The 7980-nt window shown below is 59.2% G+C and overlaps 1 protein-coding gene across 3 annotated transcripts in view; it reads left to right on the top strand.

Moving 5' to 3' along the window:
- The first annotated feature begins 157 nt into the window (after positions 1 to 157).
- The window catches only part of LOC141094233 (uncharacterized), a 49815-nt gene continuing 41992 nt past the window's right edge, over positions 158 to 7980 (top strand). For 2 of the 3 annotated variants that reach the window (XM_073580044.1, XM_073580042.1), the window contains exon 1: positions 246 to 290. The gene's annotated coding sequence lies outside the window, so the exon portion shown is untranslated. The other variant, XM_073580043.1, reaches the window with a different exon arrangement.

Here is a 7980-nt window from a genome sequence, read left to right as displayed (position 1 = left end):
GGGAGTATCATGGGAGGGGCAGTCTCTGGGAGCTGCAACCGCTCATTGGTTGTTCAGCTCCGAACTTTGATTGGCTGCCGGGCTGCAACTGGCCTGACGCTGATTGGTGCAGCATCTTCGGTGGTGAGCCGCCTACACTGTACGGGCTGCAGTCAGGACCTGGCAGGAGGCGGAGCCCATACAGTCTAGGCTCCTCCCTGACTCCTCGTATGACACGCCCTCGGAAATTACGTCACACTGGTAAGGAGCCCACACAATATAGGGTTAAACGCGCGTCTCTGCGGGTGCAGGTAGGTGTAAGGTCCCGTTATCCGCACTCAGGATTCACCGCTGTTCACACTCGTCCGTTCTCCACACACAAACACTCGGTTTTCCTCTGTGTGATGTTCCGCTTTCTATCTGTATCCGGGAAGCTGTCACATGGGAGAGCGCTGTTCTCCGGCTGATACGGGGTTAATCTTCCTCCCGGGAACTGCAGCCTCAGTCACACTGGCGGCCCTACACCGCGGACAGCGCCCCCAATAGGACACGCGGCTCCGCTCCGTACATGAATCTCCCCCAATAGGACACACGCGGCTCCGCTCCGTACATGAATCTCCCCCAATAGGACACACGCGGCTCCGCTCCGTACATGAATCTCCCCAATAGGACACACGCGGCTCCGCTCCGTACATGAATCTCCCCAATAGGACACACGCGGCTCCGCTCCGTACATGAATCGCCCCCAATAGGACACACGCGGCTCCGCTCCGTACATGAATCACCCCCAATAGGACACACGCGGCTCCGTACATGAATCTCCCCCAATAGGACACACGCGGCTCCGCTCCGTACATGAATCGCCCCCAATAGGACACACGCGGCTCCGCTCCGTACATGAATCACCCCCAATAGGACACACGCGGCTCCGTACATGAATCTCCCCCAATAGGACACACGCGGCTCCGCTCCGTACATGAATCTCCCCAATAGGACACACGCGGCTCCGCTCCGTACATGAATCTCCCCCAATAGGACACACGCGGCTCCGCTCCATACATAGATCACCCCCAATAGGACAAACGCGGCTCCGCTCCGTACATGAATCGCCCCCAATAGGACACACGCGGCTCCGCTCCGTACATGAATCACCCCCAATAGGACACACGCGGCTCCGTACATGAATCGCCCCCAATAGGACACACGCGGCTCCGCTCCGTACATGAATCTCCCCCAATAGGACACACGCGGCTCCGCTCCATACATAGATCACCCCCAATAGGACAAACGCGGCTCCGCTCCGTACATGAATCGCCCCCAATAGGACACACGCGGCTCCGCTCCGTACATGAATCTCCCCCAATAGGACACACGCGGCTCCGCTCCGTACATGAATCTCCCCAATAGGACACACGCGGCTCCGCTCCGTACATGAATCTCCCCAATAGGACACACGCGGCTCCGCTCCGTACATGAATCGCCCCCAATAGGACACACGCGGCTCCGCTCCGTACATGAATCACCCCCAATAGGACACACGCGGCTCCGTACATGAATCTCCCCCAATAGGACACACGCGGCTCCGCTCCGTACATGAATCGCCCCCAATAGGACACACGCGGCTCCGCTCCGTACATGAATCACCCCCAATAGGACACACGCGGCTCCGTACATGAATCTCCCCCAATAGGACACACGCGGCTCCGCTCCGTACATGAATCTCCCCCAATAGGACACACGCGGCTCCGCTCCGTACATGAATCCCCCCAATAGGACACACGCGGCTCCGTACATGAATCGCCCCCAATAGGACACACGCGGCTCCGCTCCGTACATGAATCTCCCCCAATAGGACACACGCGGCTCCGCTCCATACATAGATCACCCCCAATAGGACAAACGCGGCTCCGCTCCGTACATGAATCGCCCCCAATAGGACACACGCGGCTCCGCTCCGTACATGAATCACCCCCAATAGGACACACGCGGCTCCGTACATGAATCGCCCCCAATAGGACACACGCGGCTCCGCTCCGTACATGAATCTCCCCCAATAGGACACACGCGGCTCCGCTCCATACATAGATCACCCCCAATAGGACAAACGCGGCTCCGCTCCGTACATGAATCGCCCCCAATAGGACACACGCGGCTCCGCTCCGTACATGAATCACCCCCAATAGGACACACGCGGCTCCGCTCCGTACATGAATCTCCCCCAATAGGACACCCGCGGCTCCGTACATGAATCGCCCCCAATAGGACACACGCGGCTCCGCTCCGTACATGGATCACCCCCAATAGGACACACGCGGCTCCGCTCCGTACATGAATCGCCCCCAATAGGACACACGCGGCTCCACTCCATACATGAATCCCCCCCAATAGGACACACGCGGCTCTGCTCCGTACATGAATCACCCCCAATAGGACACACGCGGCTCCGTACATGAATCACCCCCCAATAGGACACACGCGGCTCTGCTCCGTACATGAATTGTCCCCAATAGGAAACACGCGGCTCCACTCTGTACATGGATCACCCCCAATAGGACACACGCGGCTCCGCTCCGTACATGAATCGCCCCCAATAGGACACACGCGGCTCCGCTCCGTACATGGATCACCCCCAATAGGACACACGCGGCTCCGCTCCGTACATGAATCGCCCCCAATAGGACACAGGCGGCTCCACTCCATACATGAATCCCCCCCAATAGGACACACGCGGCTCCGCTCCGTACATGAATCTCCCCCAATAGGACACACGCGGCTCCGCTCCGTACATGAATCCCCCCAATAGGACACACGCGGCTCCGTACATGAATCGCCCCCAATAGGACACACGCGGCTCCGCTCCGTACATGAATCTCCCCCAATAGGACACACGCGGCTCCGCTCCATACATAGATCACCCCCAATAGGACAAACGCGGCTCCGCTCCGTACATGAATCGCCCCCAATAGGACACACGCGGCTCCGCTCCGTACATGAATCACCCCCAATAGGACACACGCGGCTCCGTACATGAATCGCCCCCAATAGGACACACGCGGCTCCGCTCCGTACATGAATCTCCCCCAATAGGACACACGCGGCTCCGCTCCATACATAGATCACCCCCAATAGGACAAACGCGGCTCCGCTCCGTACATGAATCGCCCCCAATAGGACACACGCGGCTCCGCTCCGTACATGAATCACCCCCAATAGGACACACGCGGCTCCGCTCCGTACATGAATCTCCCCCAATAGGACACCCGCGGCTCCGTACATGAATCGCCCCCAATAGGACACACGCGGCTCCGCTCCGTACATGGATCACCCCCAATAGGACACACGCGGCTCCGCTCCGTACATGAATCGCCCCCAATAGGACACACGCGGCTCCACTCCATACATGAATCCCCCCCAATAGGACACACGCGGCTCTGCTCCGTACATGAATCACCCCCAATAGGACACACGCGGCTCCGTACATGAATCACCCCCCAATAGGACACACGCGGCTCTGCTCCGTACATGAATTGTCCCCAATAGGAAACACGCGGCTCCACTCTGTACATGGATCACCCCCAATAGGACACACGCGGCTCCGCTCCGTACATGAATCGCCCCCAATAGGACACACGCGGCTCCGCTCCGTACATGGATCACCCCCAATAGGACACACGCGGCTCCGCTCCGTACATGAATCGCCCCCAATAGGACACAGGCGGCTCCACTCCATACATGAATCCCCCCCAATAGGACACACGCGGCTCTGCTCCGTACATGAATCACCCCCAATAGGACACACGCGGCTCCGTACATGAATCACCCCCCAATAGGACACACGCGGCTCTGCTCCGTACATGAATTGTCCCCAATAGGAAACACGCGGCTCCACTCTGTACATGGATCACCCCCAATAGGACACACGCGGCTCCGCTCCGTACATGAATCGCCCCCAATAGGACACACGCGGCTCCGCTCCGTACATGAATCTCCCCCAATAGGACACACGAGGCTCCGCTCCGTACATGAATCTCCCCCAATAAGACACACGCGGCTCCTCTCCGTACATGAATCACCCCCAATAGGACACACGGCTCCGCTCCGTACATGGATCTCCCCAATATGACACGCGGCTCCGCTCCGTACATGAATCGCCCCCAATAGGACACACGCGGCTCCACTCCGTACATGAATCACCCCCAATAGGACACACGCGGCTCCGTACATGAATCACCCCCAATCGGACACACGCGGCTTCGCTCCGTACATGAATCGCCCCCAATAGGACACACGGCTCCGCTCCGTACATGAATCGCCCCCAATAGGACACACGTGGCTCCGCTCCGTACATGAATCACCCCCAATAGGACACACGCGGCTTCGCTCCGTACATGAATCGCCCCCAATAGGACACACGGCTCCGCTCCGTACATGAATCGCCCCCAATAGGACACATGGCTCCGCTCCGTACATGAATCGCCCCCATTAGGACACACGCGGCTCCGCTCCGTACATGAATCAACCCCAATAGGACACACGCGGCTCCGCTCCGTACATGAATCACCCCCAATAGGACACACGCGGCTCCGCTCCGTACATGAATCACCCCCAATAGGACACAGGCGGCTCCGCTCTGTACATGAATCACCCCCAATAAGACAAAGGCGGCTCCGCTCTGTACATGAATCACCCCCAATAAGACACACGCGGCTCCGCTCCGCACATGAATCTCTCCGAACAGGACACTCGACTCCGTACATGAATCGCCCCCACTGGGACACACGCGGCTCCGCTCCGTACATGAATCTCCTCCAATATGACACACGCGGCTCCGCTCCGTACATGAATCGCCCCCAATAGGACACACGCGGCTCCGCTCCGTACATGAATCGCCCCCAATAGGACACACGCGGCTCCGTACATGGATCACCCCCAATAGGACACACGCGGCTCCGTACATGGATCACCCCCAATAGGACACACGCGGCTCCGCTCCGTACATGAATCGCCCCCAATAAGACACACGCGGCTCCGCTCCGTACATGAATCGCCCCCAATAGGACACACGCGGCTCCGCTCCGTACATGAATCGCCCCCAATAGGACACACGCGGCTCCGCTCCGTACATGAATCGCCCCCAATAGGACACACGCGGCTCCGCTCCGTACATGAATCGCCCCCAATAGGACACACGCGGCTCCGCTCCGTACATGAATCGCCCCCAATAGGACACACGCGGCTCCGCTCCGTACATGAATCGCCCCCAATAGGACACACGCGGCTCCGCTCCGTACATGGATCGCCCCCAATAGGACACACGCGGCTCCGCTCCGTACATGAATCTCCCCCAATAGGACACACGAGGCTCCGCTCCGTACATGGATCACCCCCAATAGGACACACGCGGCTCCGCTCCGTACATGAATCGCCCCCAATAGGACACACGCGGCTCCGCTCCGTACATGAATCTCCCCCAATAGGACACACGAGGCTCCGCTCCGTACATGAATCTCCCCCAATAAGACACACGCGGCTCCTCTCCGTACATGAATCACCCCCAATAGGACACACGGCTCCGCTCCGTACATGGATCTCCCCAATATGACACGCGGCTCCGCTCCGTACATGAATCGCCCCCAATAGGACACACGCGGCTCCACTCCGTACATGAATCACCCCCAATAGGACACACGCGGCTCCGTACATGAATCACCCCCAATCGGACACACGCGGCTTCGCTCCGTACATGAATCGCCCCCAATAGGACACACGGCTCCGCTCCGTACATGAATCGCCCCCAATAGGACACACGTGGCTCCGCTCCGTACATGAATCACCCCCAATAGGACACACGCGGCTTCGCTCCGTACATGAATCGCCCCCAATAGGACACACGGCTCCGCTCCGTACATGAATCGCCCCCAATAGGACACATGGCTCCGCTCCGTACATGAATCGCCCCCATTAGGACACACGCGGCTCCGCTCCGTACATGAATCAACCCCAATAGGACACACGCGGCTCCGCTCCGTACATGAATCACCCCCAATAGGACACACGCGGCTCCGCTCCGTACATGAATCACCCCCAATAGGACACAGGCGGCTCCGCTCTGTACATGAATCACCCCCAATAAGACAAAGGCGGCTCCGCTCTGTACATGAATCACCCCCAATAAGACACACGCGGCTCCGCTCCGCACATGAATCTCTCCGAACAGGACACTCGACTCCGTACATGAATCGCCCCCACTGGGACACACGCGGCTCCGCTCCGTACATGAATCTCCTCCAATATGACACACGCGGCTCCGCTCCGTACATGAATCGCCCCCAATAGGACACACGCGGCTCCGCTCCGTACATGAATCGCCCCCAATAGGACACACGCGGCTCCGTACATGGATCACCCCCAATAGGACACACGCGGCTCCGTACATGGATCACCCCCAATAGGACACACGCGGCTCCGCTCCGTACATGAATCGCCCCCAATAAGACACACGCGGCTCCGCTCCGTACATGAATCGCCCCCAATAGGACACACGCGGCTCCGCTCCGTACATGAATCGCCCCCAATAGGACACACGCGGCTCCGCTCCGTACATGAATCGCCCCCAATAGGACACACGCGGCTCCGCTCCGTACATGAATCGCCCCCAATAGGACACACGCGGCTCCGCTCCGTACATGAATCGCCCCCAATAGGACACACGCGGCTCCGCTCCGTACATGAATCGCCCCCAATAGGACACACGCGGCTCCGCTCCGTACATGGATCGCCCCCAATAGGACACACGCGGCTCCGCTCCGTACATGAATCTCCCCCAATAGGACACACGAGGCTCCGCTCCGTACATGAATCTCCCCCAATAAGACACACGCGGCTCCTCTCCGTACATGAATCGCCCCCAATAGGACACACGGCTCCGCTCCGTACATGGATCTCCCCAATATGACACGCGGCACCGCTCCGTACATGAATCGCCCCCCAATAGGACACACGCGGCTCCGCTCCGTACATGAATCACCCCCAATTGGACACACGCGGCTCCGCTCCGTACATGAATCACCCCCAATAGGACACAGGCGGCTCCGCTCTGTACATGAATCACCCCCAATAAGACAAAGGCGGCTCCGCTCTGTACATGAATCACCCCCAATAAGACACACGCGGCTCCGCTCCGCACATGAATCTCTCCGAACAGGACACTCGACTCCGTACATGAATCGCCCCCACTGGGACACACGCGGCTCCGCTCCGTACATGAATCTCCTCCAATATGACACACGCGGCTCCGCTCCATACATGAATCGCCCCCAATAGGACACACGCGGCTCCGCTCCGTACATGAATCGCCCCCAATAGGACACACGCGGCTCCGTACATGGATCACCCCCAATAGGACACACGCGGCTCCGTACATGGATCACCCCCAATAGGACACACGCGGCTCCGCTCCGTACATGAATCGCCCCCAATAAGACACACGCGGCTCCGCTCCGTACATGAATCGCCCCCAATAGGACACACGCGGCTCCGCTCCGTACATGAATCGCCCCCAATAGGACACACGCGGCTCCGCTCCGTACATGAATCGCCCCCAATAGGACACACGCGGCTCCGCTCCGTACATGAATCGCCCCCAATAGGACACACGCGGCTCCGCTCCGTACATGAATCGCCCCCAATAGGACACGCGGCTCCGCTCCGTACATGAATCACCCCCAATAGGACACACGCGGCTTCGCTCCGTACATGAATCGCCCCCAATAGGACACACGGCTCCGCTCCGTACATGAATCTCCCCAATATGACACGCGGCTCCGCTCCGTACATGAATCACCCCCAATAGGACACACGCGGCTTCGCTCCGTACATGAATCGCCCCCAATAGGACACACGGCTCCGCTCCGTACATGAATCGCCCCCAATAGGACACACGCGGCTCCGCTCCGTACATGAATCACCCCCAATAGGACACACGCGGCTTCGCTCCGTACA

Source organism: Dendrobates tinctorius, unplaced genomic scaffold (genome assembly GCF_039654945.1).
Source record: "Dendrobates tinctorius isolate UK_male_01 unplaced genomic scaffold, ASM3965494v1 ptg000063l, whole genome shotgun sequence".
NCBI classification, from domain to species: Eukaryota; Metazoa; Chordata; class Amphibia; order Anura; family Dendrobatidae; genus Dendrobates; species Dendrobates tinctorius.
This window is presented reverse-complemented; position numbering and strand designations above follow the sequence as displayed.